Source organism: Salvelinus namaycush, chromosome 14, assembly GCF_016432855.1.
Source record: "Salvelinus namaycush isolate Seneca chromosome 14, SaNama_1.0, whole genome shotgun sequence".
NCBI lineage: Eukaryota > Metazoa > Chordata > Actinopteri > Salmoniformes > Salmonidae > Salvelinus > Salvelinus namaycush.
Window position 1 is genome coordinate 3,311,675 of NC_052320.1, and position 18,646 is coordinate 3,330,320.

Here is an 18,646-nt window from a genome sequence, read left to right on the forward strand (position 1 = left end):
AGGGATTGGTCAAAGCTATTAAACCCAGGGTCTTACAAACCTCAGGGATTGGTCAAAGCTATTAAACCCAGGGTCTTACAAACCTCAGGGATTGGTCAAAGCTATTAAACCCAGGGTCTTACAAACCTCAGGGATTGGTCAAAGCTATTAAACCCAGGGTCTTACAAACCTCAGGGATTGGTCAAAGCTATTGATTGATTGATATTATCATTGGGATTGAAAATTCTCATGACAGATACATCCTGGGTTTAATTATTGAGTTGAAGATTTTGGGAGGTGCAGAGGTTCTGATCTGACAATGCTCCAGGATATACACTGTTACACTATATATAAAGACACACACACGCGCGCATGCACAAATACACACGCACACAACTCAGTGCAAGAGCTGTCTGTAACTGCATGTATGCCCTATAGAGCTTGCTGTCCGGGAAGAGAAGACAGTCAGATAGCTCAGTCATCTCTGCCGTTGTCCCAAATGGCACCCTCTTCCCTTTGTTGTACTGTGTTCACCTCATTTTCGAACGTTGCTATGGGCACAGCCAAACAATGGCGGTGATGGATTCAACTTCCGCTTTACTTCCCTACTGCAGCGTGCTGGTGGCAAACTTGCCAGAGTCAATTATTTGAAAGAGTCAATTTATAGAGTATACAAGTCAAGTAAATAAGTATAAGTGTATTTTTTTTATTTAAGTTCGCTAACGTTAGCAAGAACCTACTAGTAGGCTAGTTCTGTTGTGATAATAACGTTAGCTAGAACCTACTAGTAGGCTAGTTCTGTTATGATAATAATGTTAGCTAGATCTACTAGTAGGCTAGTTCTGTTGTGATAATAACGATAGCTAGACCTACTAGTAGGCTAGTTCTGTTGTGATAATAACGCTAGCTAGACCTACTAGTAGGCTAGTTCTGTTGTGATAATAACGTTAGCTAGAACCTACTAGTAGGCTAGTTCTGTTGTGATATTAACGTTAGCTAGAACCTACTAGTAGGCCAGTTCTGTTGTGATATTAACGTTAGCTAGAACCTACTAGTAGGCTAGTTCTGTTGTGATAATAACGTTAGCTAGAACCTACTAGTAGGCTAGTTCTGTTGTGATAATAACGTTAGCTAGAACCTACTAGTAGGCTAGTTCTGTTGTGATAATAACGTTAGCTAGACCTACTAGTAGGCTAGTTCTGTTGTGATAATAATGTTAGCTAGACCTACTAGTCGGCTAGTTCTGTTGTGATATTAACGTTAGCTAGAACCTACTAGTCGGCTAGTTCTGTTGTGATAATAACGTTAGCTAGACCTACTAGTAGGCTAGTTCTGTTGTGATAATAATGTTAGCTAGACCTACTAGTAGGCTAGTTCTGTTGTGATATTAACGTTAGCTAGACCTACTAGTAGGCTAGTTCTGTTGTGATATTAACGTTAGCTAGACCTACTAGTAGGCTAGTTCTGTTGTGATAATAACGTTAGCTAGAACCTACTAGTAGGCTAGTTCTGTTGTGATAATAACGTTAGCTAGAACCTACTAGTAGGCTAGTTCTGTTGTGATATTAACGTTAGCTAGACCTACTAGTAGGCTAGTTCTGTTGTGATAATAACGTTAGCTAGAACCTACTAGTAGGCTAGTTCTGTTGTGATAATAACGTTAGCTAGAACCTACTAGTAGGCTAGTTCTGTTGTGATAATAATGTTAGCTAAACCTACTAGTAGGCTAGTTCTGTTGTGATATTAACGTTAGCTAGACCTACAAGTAGGCCAGTTCTGTTGTGATATTAACGTTAGCTAGAACCTACTAGTAGGCTAGTTCTGTTGTGATAATAACGTTAGCTAGACCTACTAGTAGGCTAGTTCTGTTGTGATAATAACATTAGCTAGACCTACTAGTAGGCCAGTTCTGTTGTGATAATAATGTTAGCTAAACCTACTAGTAGGCTAGTTCTGTTGTGATATTAACGTTAGCTAGACCTACAAGTAGGCCAGTTCTGTTGTGATATTAACGTTAGCTAGAACCTACTAGTAGGCTAGTTCTGTTGTGATAATAACGTTAGCTAGACCTACTAGTAGGCTAGTTCTGTTGTGATAATAACATTAGCTAGACCTACTAGTAGGCCAGTTCTGTTGTGATAATAACGCTAGCTAGAACCTACTAGTAGACTAGTTCTGGTTGCTGGTTCGAATCCCTGAGCTGACTAGGTGAAATCGGATGATGTGCCCTTGAGCAAGGCACTTAACCCTAATTGCTCCTATAAGTCGTTCTGGATATAAGCGTCTGCTAAATGACTAAAATGTCAAATTGTTTATCGTCGATCAACACATCCTACTGCACGCTACCTATACTGATAAAGCGGTAACACAAGATCATTCATGAGGCCTCTTAACCCACAGCTACTGGTTCAGACCGATCAGTGCTTTCAGGGCGTGTTCGTTGTCACGGTGACAACTGCAAATATTACTTCAATGTACATGTAGGCCGAATGAAAAATTATACAGTAACTCGTATTTAAACGTTGCAATTCAACAACAAATGCCATTTTAAGCTGTGCATCTTTTAAAGCATATTGTTGCCTCATTGCTCAAGCGGTTTGCAAGTGATTTCCATTTTTCTAATGGTTGTCAATTCCATTGTTTCTTCTTTGTTCACTGTGCGCATTTCTGTATGTCCTGTGCAACTATTTGCAATGCATCAGTGCAACAATGTTATAACCGGCCTACAGTGATCACACCAATGCACTGTCTCTCTCTCTCTCTTCAACATTCCCCAACATGCCTTTCCTACGCTGTAGACCTGTTTTACATTAAGTAATTAGCAAGAGCAAGCCTGCTTCTTTCCTCGAATATATTATTAGACATAGTATTAAAATGATGTAAATAAATGTTCTATAGCTTGTGTACTGTAGCCTATAGCTTTTCTTGCATGGGATTTCACGAGAAGAGGAATGGCCTATTGTGGAGAGGCTTGAGTAGCCTATATAGTCCCAAAAAAATTAGGGGTTCAACAAGGGTTCTTCTAACATCCTCAAAGTTCTTTCGAAGAACCTTAGGGTTCTTGGCACTGAAAATGGCCCCCAAAAAGGTTCTCCCAAGAACCCCATAGGAGGTGTGGTTCATTGAGGAACCTCCTTACGTGGTGGGGGTTCTTGCAGGAACCTAACTGTCCAACTGAAACATTTGGATTTGAATTTGAAAGGACAGCAGGTGCATGCACTTAACTGAAAACAATGTGCAGATCTCCTCAATTTAAGGTAATGTTTTACCCTTGTATTATCTAAATTTAGATTGTTTGATGATGATAGCATCTATCTTTTCATATTTGTGCAAATCTTTCTTACACAGAACATTTACAATTGAATGGATATATAATCAACAAAGAGGTGAGAATATGTAGGCTATAATAATATGTTGAAGGCTAGCTGTATTGGATGCAGATGACTGAACTGCTCACTTTTTTTTTGTCTATGTCTGCAGGTATACAGAGGAGGAGGCATACAAAGGTATGTCAGTTGGTATTGGTATGTTATGCAGATCACATTTACCACCCTCCTTTGTTAATCATCTGTATAATGAATTTTTGGGGGGGATTCAGTCTTCATCCTCCCTACACCTCCGATGAATATTACAGGAAACCTGTTTAATCACCATGCACTGCTGAATCATTCTGGCTGTGGATAGGAGAACAACACATTAACATCCACGCGACAGAGGATATATCCATTAGACTTGGGGCTCGGGTGGGAGTTTTCCTTATCTTCCGATGTTTTAATTCTGCTTTGCCACTAAAATCATAATAAACACTGACAACTGAAATATTGTGTTATTGTTGTTATGCGTATTACTATTAATAATAAACGGGGCAGGGGAAGTATTTCAAAAATTAACCCCAAAAATGTATTCAAAGGGTTCTTCGAGGATCCATTAACATGAGTTCTTTGAAGAACCATTTTAAAGGGTTCTTCAAATAACTTATAGGGGTTCCCCCACAGTTTCAATTTGAAGAACCCCTAAAGGATACTTCAGGAACCGTTTCTTTTTAGAGTGATAGCCTGAATGCGCACGGAAACAGCTGGAAGAGAGAGGCTAGTGATGTGTAGCCGAAGTAAGAAGTTCAACATTAAGCTAGATATTAGGCCATTCATTAGCTAAATATTAGGACCATAGGCTAAATATTTACCTGTCAAAGTGCAAGAAAAATGTATCAACAAATTATGAAAGGGCAGATCCGTAGTGCATTCCTCCAGGCTGCGCTCTGTGATCCCCGGGCACGCAAAGCTCCACTATTGATTAGGCCTATGCCTACGTTCATAGACAAGAACATTAATCTACATGAGGCTACAACAACACAGTGCAATGAGACATTTATTATTGTGAACAAGTGAATACACAAGTATTGTCCATAGGCTGTAAACTGCAGTGATGCATAGGCCTAGGCTAATTTGTATAACCGCTCACACGTTCTGGTTTGTTCCATGAAATTACTGCATAGGCCTACTGTAGTCCCGTCTTGGTTAAGCAACAACCATTTGAATCAGTTTGGGTGTATTCTCGACAGTTTAGAAGGTCCAGAAAGGTACATTAGCAGGCCAAAATATGGTGTAGGCCTATTTTGTAAGGATGTAGCCTGGTGTTAAGATAGGCCTACTATAAGAACATATGGGCTTCTCCTTTCCTCTCCACTCGTTAATGCTGTAGCTTATTTTACATTCAGCAAGCAAGAGCATGCGTGCATCTATCCTCCTATAGGCTATTAGTAGGCTAAAGAAAATAAGTCGTAACAAGTGTCCAACAAGCTTTTGTAGTCTGGCTTTTCCTGGGACTCTGAAAGATTTAAAAGGAATAGCCGTGGCAGCGGAGAGACCAGGTGCGTAATTACACTACAGAACAATGAAGACAGGTTGTGGGGTACATCTCAAGTAGGTCTATGTTAGAAGCATATGCATATTAACCCATAATTCATAAGCTCAATGTTAGGCTTCATACTGCTGTGAATATATCCCGTCAATGTACACAGTGAAAGAAAAGAAAGTTGATCATAGGTAGCCAACATACTATGTGCGCTCCCTCCCAATCTCCGGGTATGAAGTTCGACAAGCTACCCTATTTGTTTTTCTCCCGTTATTTTAGGGACAATACATTTATCCTACCTTGGCTACAACAACACAACGTAATAAAGAATGTCATTGTTTTCAAGTGAGTTTGAAACTCTAGGCTGAAAACTGCAGTGAATAGCCTAAATTGTTTGAATAACCCCTCAAAAGCTTGGCGGTTTTCATGCATGTTCATTTCGAAATAACTGCATCTAGCCTGCCTGATTGGATCAGTTCAGTTCTACAAGTTCCAGGCACATTATCAGGACAGTAATATCACAGATAGAACCATCTTTAGTAACATGGCTTTTTATAAGGATGTATCGGCTAACAGAAACATGCTAATGCAGGGATTTCTAGTGGCGCGCATATTAATTATGATAATGTACGAGCGCAGAGGAAGTTGTATAAATAGTTTCCGTGTTATAAAAACGTTCGAAAATGTTGGTGGATATGGAATAGGGTATTATTTGGGATGCACAAACTCTCTCTCGTTCTGATAACTGGATCAGAAGCTAGGATTGGTTTCATCACGGGAGAAAGACAGGAAGGAGGAGAGAGGAAAGGGACTTTCATTACAGTATCTCCCAAAGCTATATTCATGCAAATGATTACATTGAAGATTGAAGCTCCTGTTGCAGTATGCGTGATGCAGATGGCAAGGAAGGAGGGATAGCCAACCTACAGCTCACAGAGGACAAATCCACCAGCTTCAACATGGAAGATTCATGTGTTGGTGAATGGTTTGAAAACAAGGCTCAGCTGCAAAGGAAGACAATCATATAGGTAGCCGTAATCATAATCATAGACTTACCAGGATATTGTCAACATTCTGTGTAATGCAGAATAGCAGCTCCTGGGCTAGGTAGTTTCTACTTTAGGTGATGGACCAAAACAGACAAGACTTCCATGATACTGTTATCCAATCCTGTGAACCCCTGGTCTTCCAGTTGGACTGTACATATGTATGACAGGTTGATTAATAATGTGAGTCCAACCACTTAAGTGCTATTCACTGATATTAATCCCCTCTCTCACTCCTCTCTCTCTTTCTCTCTCTCTCTCAATTAAATTCAAATCAAAAGGGGCTTTATTGGCATGGGAAACATATGTTTACATTGCCAAAGCAAGTGAAATAAACAATAAACAAAAGTGAAAAGAAACAAAAAACTCTCGCTCTCCCATCTCTTTCTCTTGCTCTCTCCCCAGGGCCGGCCCTAGCCACTAGGCGACATAAGTGACAGCTTAGGGCCTCACAGCCGCTAGTTTTTTAGGAACTCAGTCAGGGTCTCAACTTAAAACAATAGAATATACAAGGTGCAATTTCGAATTTTGGTTTTGCATCAGCAGTTTCTCTCTTGATACAGTATGTCAGTCACTGACCAGTTAGCCAGTTACCAAACGTTGTAGTAATCATGGTCGAATTACCGACTGGCCACGCAGGGCACGCGCCCAGGGGCCCTGATCTCTAGGAGGGCCCCGATTGATTTTGTAAGTCACTCTCACTCAGATAGTCCCAGTCGGTATTAGATAGAACGTCGCAGCCCTGCCCGCCTGTGGGGAAAACAACCCGCAGTTACCTAGCTTACTCCATCGGATCACAGCAAATACTTAATATTTTACAGTTACCTAGCTTACTCCATTGGATCACAGCAAATACTTAATATTTTTCAAACGCTATTTTCTTGTTATCGTGAGTGAGTGCTAGCTAGTTACCTACCGGAACATTAAGCTAGCCAAGACCAACAACATAAACAAACGGATTATACAACTACAAGTAGTGAGTGGAGTTACTAACAGACTATACAGCTACAAGTAGTGAGGAGTTACTAACAGACTATACAGCTACAAGTACTAAAAAAGTTAAATGTCTTACCTGTGATAATGTTTTCCACACATAGCTACGTGTAGCCTACTTGTACACCGGGTCCCCACATTTCCCACGTCGAATAGCCTGAAGCCACAGAGCTCTTCTCGCAGCCAATATTTCCCTTCGTGGGAGCATTGCCAACCGTAGGTCTGGGTTGTTCACCTGGTTACATCTACAATGTGTCAGGACCCGGTGCGAGAAACAGTCACTAATAATCGTCAGAACCCAGAAGATGAGGCAGACACAGCAGTACTAGAGATGGTGGTTTAATTAAATAACAAAATCTTCAGGCAAAGAAACTAAATCCACAATGTCCAAAAATAAAGCCAAAAGGCACAAAAATGGAAATCCTCCAAAATACAAAAGAAACTCCACGAAGTGGTAAAAAAGCAGGGAAAAAACAAACCTCAAAAGACTACTCAAATAATACACAAGAACTAAACCAGAGAACCTCTGGAAAATTCAACAAGAGAAATATCTGTATAAAACAAGGCTTGGGCTGGGGCTGGGTGCTAACTTACAAACACTGAGCAAGGAACTGAGGAACACACAGGGTTTAAATACTAACAAGGGAATGACCTACAGGTGCAAACAATAATTAGAGCAAGAAAAACAAAAGGTACAAAAAAGGTGCAATGGGGACATCTAGTGACCAAAACCCGAACAGTCTTGGCCAAAACCTGACAGAATCCCCCTCCTAGGAACGGCTCCTGACGTTCCTACCAGCCTTCTCAGGGTGGAGGGTCCTGAACTGACGAATGAGGTCAGGGTCCAGTATGTCCCTGGCAGGAACCCAGGAGCGCTCCTCGGGACCGTAGCCTTCCCAGTCCACCAGATACTGCCAGGACCGCTGCACCCGGCGGGAATCCAGTATCCGGTGGACGGTATAAGCCGACTGGCCACCGATGACACGGGGCGGAGGGGGAGGTCTGCCTGCCGGGATAAGGGGAGAAAAAACAACAGGTTTTAATAAAGAAATGTGAAATGTTGGATTGATCTTAAGGGATCTGGGTAAGTGCAGGCGAAAAGTAACGGGATTGACTCTCCTGGCAATCTTAAAGGGACCGATGAACCTCTGGGACAGCTTGCGAGACTCCACCCGTAGTGGTAAGTTCTTAGTTGAGAGCCATACTCTCTGGCCGGGGTACAGGGTAGGACCGGGACGGCGACGTCTGTTGGCTTGTCGTTGGTACTGCTGAGAGGAACGCAGAAGATTAAGACGTGCCTTCTTCCACGTAAGCCGACAGCGTCTGATGAACCTCGAGGCTGAAGGCACTCTGACTTCTGCCTCCTGGTCCGGGAACAATAGAGGCGCATAGCCAAACTGACACTCATGCGGGGATATACCAGTGGAGGAGGAGCACAAGGTGTTGTGCGCGTACTCGGCCCAAACAATGAAGGATGACCATGTGGACGGGTTGTTGGAAACCATGCATCTGAGGGTGATTTCCAGCTCCTGATTCATCCTCTCAGTTTGGCCATTGGACTCCGGATGGTACCCTGAAGATAAACTGGCCGTGGCCCCTATGAGTTGGCAGAAGGCCTTCCAAAACCTAGAGGCGAACTGGGGACCTCTGTCGGAAACCATATCTTGCGGAATCCCAAAGACTCGGAACACATGGTTAATCACCAACTCAGCTGTTTCCTTGGCAGAAGGTAATTTGGTCAAGGGAACAAACCTGGCCGCCTTAGAAAACCTGTCGATGATGACTAGGATCGTAGTATTACCATGGGACGGAGGAAGGCCAGTAATAAAGTCCAACGAGATATGGGACCAGGGTCGGTGGGGAATAGATAGAGGGTGAAGGAGTCCTTGAGGGCGGAGGTGAGAAGATTTGCCCTGGCAGCACACGGAACAGGCCTTGACGAAAGTGGCAACGTCTTCTTTTATGGTGGGCCACCAGAACTTACGCTGGATGAACTCCAAGGTGCGACCTACGCCCGGGTGACAGGTGAGGCGAGAGGAGTGCCCCCACAGAAGGACTTGGGACCTTGCTGCCTTGGGAACAAACAACCGATTAGCAGGACCTCCTCCAGGGCCCGGTTCGATGGCTTGAGCTTGTTTCACGGTATCCTCCACTTGCCACGAGATCGGAGCCACGATCTTAGCGGCCGGAAGGACAGTCATGTCAGTATCTTCTCGAATGGCAGGAGAGTAGATTCGTGACAAGGCGTCCGGTTTGAGATTCTTCGACCCGGGTCTATAGGTGAGGATAAACTGAAATCGGCTGAAGAAAAGAGACCATCGAGCTTGTCTGGAGTTCAACCGCTTCGCCTGCTGGATATACTCCAGATTTTTGTGGTCCGTAAGCACTTGAAACGGTTGAGAAGCCCCCTCGAGCCAGTGTCTCCATTCCTTCAATGCCATCTTAACCGCTAGGAGTTCACGATCCCCCACATCGTAATTCCTCTCGGCCGGGGTAAGCCGGTGAGAGAAGAAGGCGCAAGGATGAAGCTTCTTGTCTTCACCCCTCTGAGACAGGACAGCTCCAACCCCAACCTCTGATGCGTCTACCTCCACCACAAAAGGTTCATCCGCCGTTGGTAGTGTCAGGATGGGAGCAGAGAGGATGCGCTGCTTGAGTCCTTGGAAGGCCGTCTCAGCTTCTCTTACCCACAGAAACCTTGTGTTGCCACCCTTGGTTACAGCTGAGAGAGGGGCTGCCACCGAGCTGAAGTTCTTGATGAACTTGCGGTAAAAGTTGGTGAAGCCCAGGAAACGCTGAACTTCCTTAACGGACTTGGGGGTGGGCCAATCCGCTACCGCCCCTACCTTCTTGGGGTCCATCTGGACTCGACCGGGTTCCACTATAAATCCCAGGAATTGTACTCGAGAGGAATGGAATTCACACTTTTCCGGCTTAACGTACAAATGGCTGTCTAGGAGGCGTTTGAGCACTTGTCTGACATGCTTAGTGTGTTCTTGAAGGGAGCTCGAAAAGATGAGGATGTCATCCAAGTAAACAAACACGAAGATGTTAAGCATATCCCTAAGCACATCGTTTATGAGCGCTTGGAACACAGCCGGAGCGTTGGTCAGGCCGAAGGGCATCACCGAGTATTCGTAGTGACCAGTAGGCGTGTTGAAAGCGGTCTTCCACTCGTCCCCGGGTTTGATCCGCACAAGATGGTATGCGTTCCGCAGGTCAAGCTTAGTGAAGACAACTGCTTCCTGGAGCAGCTCAAAGGCTGTGGCCATAAGGGGTAGCGGGTAGCGGTTACGGACGGTTATGGCATTGAGTCCCCGGTAGTCGATGCAAGGTCGTAATCCACCGTCTTTCTTGGCCACAAAGAAAAACCCTGCTCCCGCCGGCGAGGTAGATGGACGCATGAGGCCTGCTGCCAGAGCGTCCTTGATGTAGGTATCCATAGCAGCTCGTTCGGGAGGAGAAAGGGAAAAGATCCGACCCCTGGGAGGGCAGGTCCCCGGAAACAGGTCGATGGTGCAATCGTAAGGTCTATGGGGTGGTAGTTTGGTGGCCCTCTGTTTGCTAAATACCAGTTTGAGGTCATGGTAACACTCCGGAACTCGGGACAGGTCGATGGATTCTAGAGACTCGGAAGGGGAACTCGGGGAACTCGGGAAGATACAAGTGGCTTGGCACGTAGGACCCCACTGCTTGATAGTGCCCACAGACCAGTCGATGTGAGGGTTATGGCTGTGAAGCCAGGGATAACCAAGGACGAGAGGGAACTCGGAACAGGAGATCAGATGAAATTTCATCACTTCCTGGTGTTGGGAAACTGAAAGTCGCAAGGGGGTAGTGGCACGAGTGACAAGTCCAGATCCCAAAGGGCTTCTATCCAACGTAGTAACCCTTATGGGGTCACTTAGAGGTTCAGAAGGAACGCCATTCTCCTTCGCCCAGACCCCATCCATGAAGTTACCTGCGGCTCCAGAGTCTACCAAGGCTTGAAGAGAAAACTCGTGGTCGTCCCAGGAAAGGGTAACTGGAATGAGCAGGCGGGAGTTGGATGGATGGGAGGAGGTTATGTTTCCCGTTACAGTCCTCCCAGGCCTGCACGGGAGAGTGCGTTTCCCTGGAGCCCGGGACACGTGGAGCGGAAATGGCCCGGTTTGCCGCAATATAGACAGCATCGCTCCCTCATCCGGCGGTCTCTCTCAGCCTGGGAGATGCGTCCAACCTGCATGGGTTCAGGTGGAGCCAGCGAGGATAAAGGTGGAGACTCGGAGCTGGAACCGATAGGAGCTAGGGTGAGCGGTCTACGGTTGAGTTCTCTCTCTCTCAGACGCTGGTCTATGCGTGAAGCCAACTTGATAAGGGACTCGAGGTTGTCCGGTGGTTCCCGAGTGGCCAGTTCATCTTGGATGGTGTCAGAAAGACCCTTCAAAAAACACACTGTGAGCGCCTCGTCGTTCCAGCCACTTGCTGCTGCCACAGTGCGGAACTGGATGGCATAGTCCGTCACGCTGCGCCGACCTTGGCGGAGAGTCAGGAGCTGTTTGGCTGAGTCAGGGCCGTTGGTAGGACCTTGAAACACTCGCTTGAATTCTTCAGCAAAGGTAGAGTAGCTGGCACAGCAGGGACTTTGGGCATCCCACACAGCAGTAGCCCAGGCTAGGGCTTTTTCCGACAGCAGGGTGATGATATATGCTATCTTGGACCGGTCGGTGGGAAACGACGATGGTTGCAGCTCAAAGGAGAGAGAACATTGGGTGAAAAACCCCTTACAAACACTCGGATCCCCTGAGAACCGTTGGGGAGGCGGCAGACGAGGTTCAGCCAGGGGTTAACTGCCAGGGGCACTTGAATCGGATGAACTGGAGCAGAAGCGGTTGCCGGGGAAAGTCGATCCGAAATCTGCTTTATGGAAGTCAGCATCTCTGACAGAAGTTGAGAATGTCTAGCCATTAAGGCCTCTTGCTGAACCAGAGCAGCTTCGTGGCGTTGGACAGTCCCCTCGTGGTGGGACAGCATGGGAAAAAAATCCTGGGTACTGGCTGCCTCTGGGTTCATTATAATGGCTCAGTGTTTCTGTCAGGACCCGGTGCGAGAAACAGTCACTAATAATCGTCAGAACCCAGAAGATGAGGCAGACACAGCAGTACTAGAGATGGTGGTTTAATTAAAGAACAAAATCTTCAGGCAAAGAAACTAAATCCACAATGTCCAAAAATAAAGCCAAAAGGCACAAAAATGGAAATCCTCCAAAATACAAAAGAAACTCCACAAAGTGGTAAAAAAGCAGGGAAAAAACAAACCTCAAAAGACTACTCAAATAATACACAAGAACTAAACCAGAGAACCTCTGGAAAATTCAACAAGAGAAATATCTGTATAAAACAAGGCTTGGGCTGGGGCTGGGTGCTAACTTACAAACACTGAGCAAGGAACTGAGGAACACACAGGGTTTAAATACTAACAAGGGAATGACCTACAGGTGCAAACAATAATTAGAGCAAGAAAAACAAAAGGTACAAAAAAGGTGCAATGGGGACATCTAGTGACCAAAACCCGAACAGTCTTGGCCAAAACCTGACACAATGAACAACACAGCCACATTTCGGCATGTTTTGTTATATCTGTATAATCAAAATGGACGACAAAGTTGTCCCTTTTACAATGGGGGTCAATTGGAAAGAATGTTTTGTTTTCCCCAAATTTGTGGGCGTGGTCGAGGGGAATTCCTTATTATTACGTGGATATCGACTCAGACGATATCATATTAACATGGCATAAGTCATGACAAAATGGGTAGAATTGCAAGAAATTTTCTATAAAACTGCAAAAATGTCCCTCCACCTTAATAGCAAAATGTGTACAATTGCAGGAAATTAAAATTGAAAAATCTTCTCTCTGCCCCATGTCAAAATGTGTATAATTGCAGGAAATTAAAATTGAAAAATCTTCTCTCCGTCCCATGTCAAAATGTGTACAATTGCAGGAAATTAAAATTGAAAAATCTTCTCTCCGCCCCATGTCAAAATGTGTATAATTGCAGGAAATTAAAATTGAAAAATCTTCTCTCCACGCCATGTCAAAATGTGTACAATTGTAGGAAATTAAAATTGTAAAAAAAAATCTCCGCCCCATGTCAAAATGTGTATAATTGCAGCAAACTTGGTTTAAAATGTTCTCTATGCCTCATGGCCTGTTCAACACAGCAGCTGAAGCCTCCCCACAGCACAGTACCCATCGTCATACCCTCCAGTTCTCCTCACACTGAGAGCTATAGCTCCACTCCCACACAGCATGTCATTATGGCTTTCCTCATTACCACACCAGGAATAGCAGCCAGCCGCTGAGGGGAATGGAGATATACACTGTGTGTTGTGGCCAACTCAATCTCCAAATAAAACGTGGCGTAACTGCAGCAACAGAATTAAGCCATGGCTTGACGTTCTAATTACGCCATGTGGTCAGTCAAATTCTGCAAAAGTGAATCTAAAACTTAAGTTTAGGTATTCAGAATGGTTAGGGTTAAGTTTAGGCATTCATTCAGAATGGTTAGGGTTAAGTTTAGGCATTCATTCAGAATGGTTAGGGTTAAGTTTAGGCATTCACTCAGAATGGTTAGGGTTAAGTTTAGGCAGTCAGAATGGTTAGGGTTAAGTTTAGGCATTCAGAATGGTTAGGGTTAAACTTAGGCATTCAGAATGGTTAGGGTTAAGTTTAGGCATTCAGAATGGTTAGGGTTAAGTTTAGGCAGTCAGAATGGTTAGGGTTAAGTTTAGGCATTCAGAATGGTTAGGGTTAAGTTTAGGCAGTCAGAATGGTTAGGGTTAAGTTTAGGAATTCATTCAGAATGGTTAGGGTTAAGTTTAGGTATTCAGAATGGTTAGGGTTAAGTTTAGGCAGTCAGAATGGTTAGGGTTAAGTTTAGGAATTCATTCAGAATGGTTAGGGTTAAGTTTAGGTATTCAGAATGGTTAGGGTTAAGTTTAGGCATTCATTCAGAATGGTTAGGGTTAAGTTTAGGCATTCAGAATGGTTAGGGTTAAGTTTAGGCAGTCAGAATGGTTAGGGTTAAGTTTAGGCATTCAGAATGGTTAGGGTTAAGTTTAGGCATTCATTCAGAATGGTTAGGGTTAAGTTTAGGCATTCATTCAGAATGGTTAGGGTTAAGTTCAGGCATTCATTCAGAATGGTTAGGGTTAAGTTCAGGCATTCATTCAGAATGGTTAGGGTTAAGTTCAGGCATTCATTCAGAATGGTTAGGGTTACGTTTAGGCATTCAGAATGGTTAGGGTTAAGTTTAGGCATTCAGAATGGTTAGGGTTAAGTTTAGGCAGTCAGAATGGTTAGGCTATACAGCTCCAGCTATACAGCTATACAGCTATACAGCTCCACCTGTACAGCTAAACAGCTCCAGCTATACAGCTCCAGCTATACAGCTCCACCTATACAGCTATACAGCTATACAGCTCCACCTGTACAGCTAAACAGCTCCAGCTATACAGCTATACAGCTCCAGCTATACAGCTCCACCTATACAGCTCCAGCTATACAGCTCCACCTATACAGCTCCACCTATACAGCTATACAGCTCCACCTATACAGCTATACAGCTCCACCTATACAGCTCCAGCTATACAGCTCCAGCTATACAGCTCCACCTATACACCTATACAGCTCCACCTATACAGCTATACAGCTCCACCTATACAGCTATACAGCTCCACCTATACAGCTATACAGCTCCAGCTATACAGCTCCAGCTATACAGCTATACAGCTCCAGCTATACAGCTCCACCTATACAGCTATACAGCTCCACCTATACAGCTATACAGCTCCACCTATACAGCTATACAGCTCCACCTATACAGCTATACAGCTCCAGCTATACAGTTCCACCTATACAGCTATACAGCTATACAGCTCCACCTATACAGCTCCACCTATACAGTTATACAGCTCCAGCTAAACAGCTCCACCTATACAGCTATACAGCTCCAGCTAAACAGATCCACCTATACAGCTCCACCTATACAGCTATACAGCTCCAGCTATACAGCTCCACCTATACAGCTATACAGCTCCACCTATACAGCTCCACCTATACAGCTATACAGCTCCACCTATACAGCTATACAGCTCCACCTATACAGCTATACAGCTCCAGCTAAACAGATCCACCTATACAGCTCCACCTATACAGCTATACAGCTCCACCTATACAGCTCCACATATACAGCTATACAGCTATACAGCTCCAGCTATACAGCTCCACCTATACAGCTATACAGCTCCACCTATACAGCTATACATCTCCACCTATACAGCTATACATCTCCACCTATACAGCTATACATCTCCACCTATACAGCTATACAGCTCCACCTATACAGCTATACAGCTCCACCTATACAGCTATACAGCTATACAGCTCCACCTATACAGCTCCACGCATTCATTCAGAATGGTTAGGGTTAAGTTTACGCATTCATTCAGAATGGTTAGGGTTAAGTTTAGGTATTCAGAATGGTTAGGGTTAAGTTTAGGCATTCAGAATGGTTAGGGTTAAGTTTAGGCATTCAGAATGGTTAGGGTTAAATTTAGGCAGTCAGAATGGTTAGGCTATACAGCTCCAGCTATACAGCTCCACCTATACAGCTATACAGCTATACAGCTCCACCTGTACAGCTAAACAGCTCCAGCTATACAGCTATACAGCTCCAGCTATACAGCTCCACCTATACAGCTCCAGCTATACAGCTCCACCTATACAGCTCCACCTATACAGCTATACAGCTCCACCTATACAGCTCCAGCTATACAGCTCCAGCTATACAGCTCCACCTATACAGCTATACAGCTCCACCTATACAGCTATACAGCTCCATCTATACAGCTATACAGCTCCAGCTATACAGCTCCACCTATACAGCTATACAGCTCCACCTATACAGCTATACAGCTCCAGCTATACAGCTATACAGCTCCAGCTATACAGCTATACAGCTCCAGCTATACAGCTCCACCTATACAGCTATACAGCTCCACCTATACAGCTATACAGCTCCACCTATACAGCTATACAGCTCCAGCTATACAGTTCCACCTATACAGCTATACAGCTATACAGCTCCACCTATACAGCTCCACCTATACAGTTATACAGCTCCAGCTAAACAGCTCCACCTATACAGCTATACAGCTCCAGCTAAACAGATCCACCTATACAGCTCCACCTATACAGCTATACAGCTCCAGCTAAACAGATCCACCTATACAGCTCCACCTATACAGCTATACAGCTCCACCTATACAGCTCCACATATACAGCTATACAGCTCCACCTATACAGCTATACAGCTCCACCTATACAGCTATACAGCTCCACCTATACAGCTATACATCTCCACCTATACAGCTATACAGCTCCACCTATACAGCTATACAGCTCCACCTATACAGCTATACAGCTATACAGCTCCACCTATACAGCTATACAGCTCCACCTATACAGCTATACATCTCCACCTATACAGTTATACAGCTCCAGCTATACAGCTCCACCTATACAGCTATACAGCTCCACCTATACAGCTATACAGCTCCAGCTATACAGTTCCACCTATACAGCTATACAGCTCCACCTATACAGCTATACAGCTCCAGCTATACAGCTATACAGCTCCAGCTATACAGCTGTAGTGCTGCTGGCCAGGTGAGGAAGTGCCTTGCCACTTCCACTGCAGGTAAAATACAGGAAATGAATGTCTAGTGTTGTGATTTTAAACAAGCTATATTTCTCCTCCTTTCCATTCCTCAGTATTATCATCCAGTAGGTGACAAACATACTCTCTTTTATTGTTTCTCTTACTCATTCTCTACCTATTTGTCTTTTTCATTACCTCTCTCCCCTTCCTCTTTCTCTCCATCACAATCTCTCACTCTGTCTCTGTCCTTCTTTCTCTCACGCTATCTCTTTCCCCCCTCTCGCTCCGATGTTGCCTTTTCATCACACTGCGTCCTTTCTATATTCACTGTGGGCTTGTATGACATGGCATTATCATCAATCACATGCTTGATGCGTGTGTGTGTGTGTGTGTGTGTGTGTGTGTGTGTGTGTGTGTGTGTGTGTGTGTGTGTGTGTGTGTGTGTGTGTGTAAGCTATGGTCTTCTATGAGCATGCACATGTGTGTGTGTGTGTGGGGGTGTGTGTGTGTGTGTGTGTGTGTGTGTGTGTGTGTGTGTGTGTGTGTGTGTGTGTGTGTGTGTGTGTGTGTGTGTGTGTGTGTGTGTAAGCTATGGTCTTCTATGAGCATGCACATGTGTGTGTGTGTGTGGGTGTGTGTGTGTGTGTGTGTGTGTGTGTGTGTGTGTGTGTGTGTGTGTGTGTGTGTGTGTGTGTGTGTGTGTGTGTGGGGGGGGGGGGTGTGTGTGTGGGTGGGTGTGTGTGTGTGTGTAAGCTATGGTCTTCTATGAGCATGCACATGTGTGTGTGTGTGTGTGTGTGTGTGTGTGTGTGTGTGTGTGTGTGTGTGTGTGTGTGTGTGTGTGTGTGTGTGTGTGTGTGTGTGTGTGTGTGTGTGTGTGTGTAAGCTATGGTCTTCTATGAGCATGCACATGTGTGTGTGTGTGTGTGTGTGTATAGATGTAGGATTTAATTTGATCACCCTGTTACAGGATAATGTTTAAAAAGGCTTCTGAAGTTTGTAATTTCCACTTAGAAATGTCCCCTACAAAAATGTCAGTTAATTAAAATCTGCATAATATTCGTTTCATTTCCAGTTGCTGCAGCATTATTTTCTCCTGTAGCAATCTGGCTCAAATTAAGATTCTACATCTGTATGTGTGTGTGCACTGCATGCATGCCTGTGTTTGTGTAAGTGTGCATACGTGTGTGTGGGTGTGTGGGTGTGTGTGTCTGTGTTCATACGTGTGTATGCGTGTGTATGATGGCTTAAACAAAGGAGTGAACCAATGGATTTACAATAGGTGTGAACAACAGTGAGGTGGGGGGGGGGGGGGGGGGGGTGTAGAATAGGCTGACTAGGAATATTCCTTTCACCATCCAATTAACAGATTCCTACTGTAGTAACCCCCTCAATATAACCTGGCTGTCAGGGGACCATCCTACCTCTGCATGACGAGGATACACAGAAAAACCCCACAAACCTTTGCAATAACAATCTACCGTACAGACGCACAGGCAGCCAGCAGAGCAGACATATCTCACACTAATATTGTTCACGGGAGACAGTTTACTGTAAAAAAGTGTCCAAACGGGATTAATAAAAGAACCATAAGTGTATCTACAGTATCGTCATGATACACTTTTTTACTGTACATGCAGAAGCGATGATGCACAAAGTACAGTAATGGCATTTCAAAAGGGCAGAACGCTCATAATTAGAGGGAATTGTGCCTCTGAGGTAATTGAACGGCACACGGTTGCGGTTTACCTCTATGCCTTTAATGAGATGTAAATCTCCAGTCATCAAACCTTAGATCACAAGGATACGATCACAACCTCCGAGCCCCGGGACTCGGGACAGCTAGCTCCCTAGCAGCTCTGACATGAGGCTCCTATTTTAGAAGACTTCAGTGTCTAGAGGCAGAGACATTTACATTTTAGTAGACTCTCTTTTTTATTTAACCTTTTATTTTAACTAAGCAAGTCAGTTAAGAACAAATTCTTATTTTACAATGACAGCCCTATCTCTGGCCAAACCCGGACGACGCTGGGACAATTGTGCGCCAACCTATGGGACTCCCAATCACGTCCGG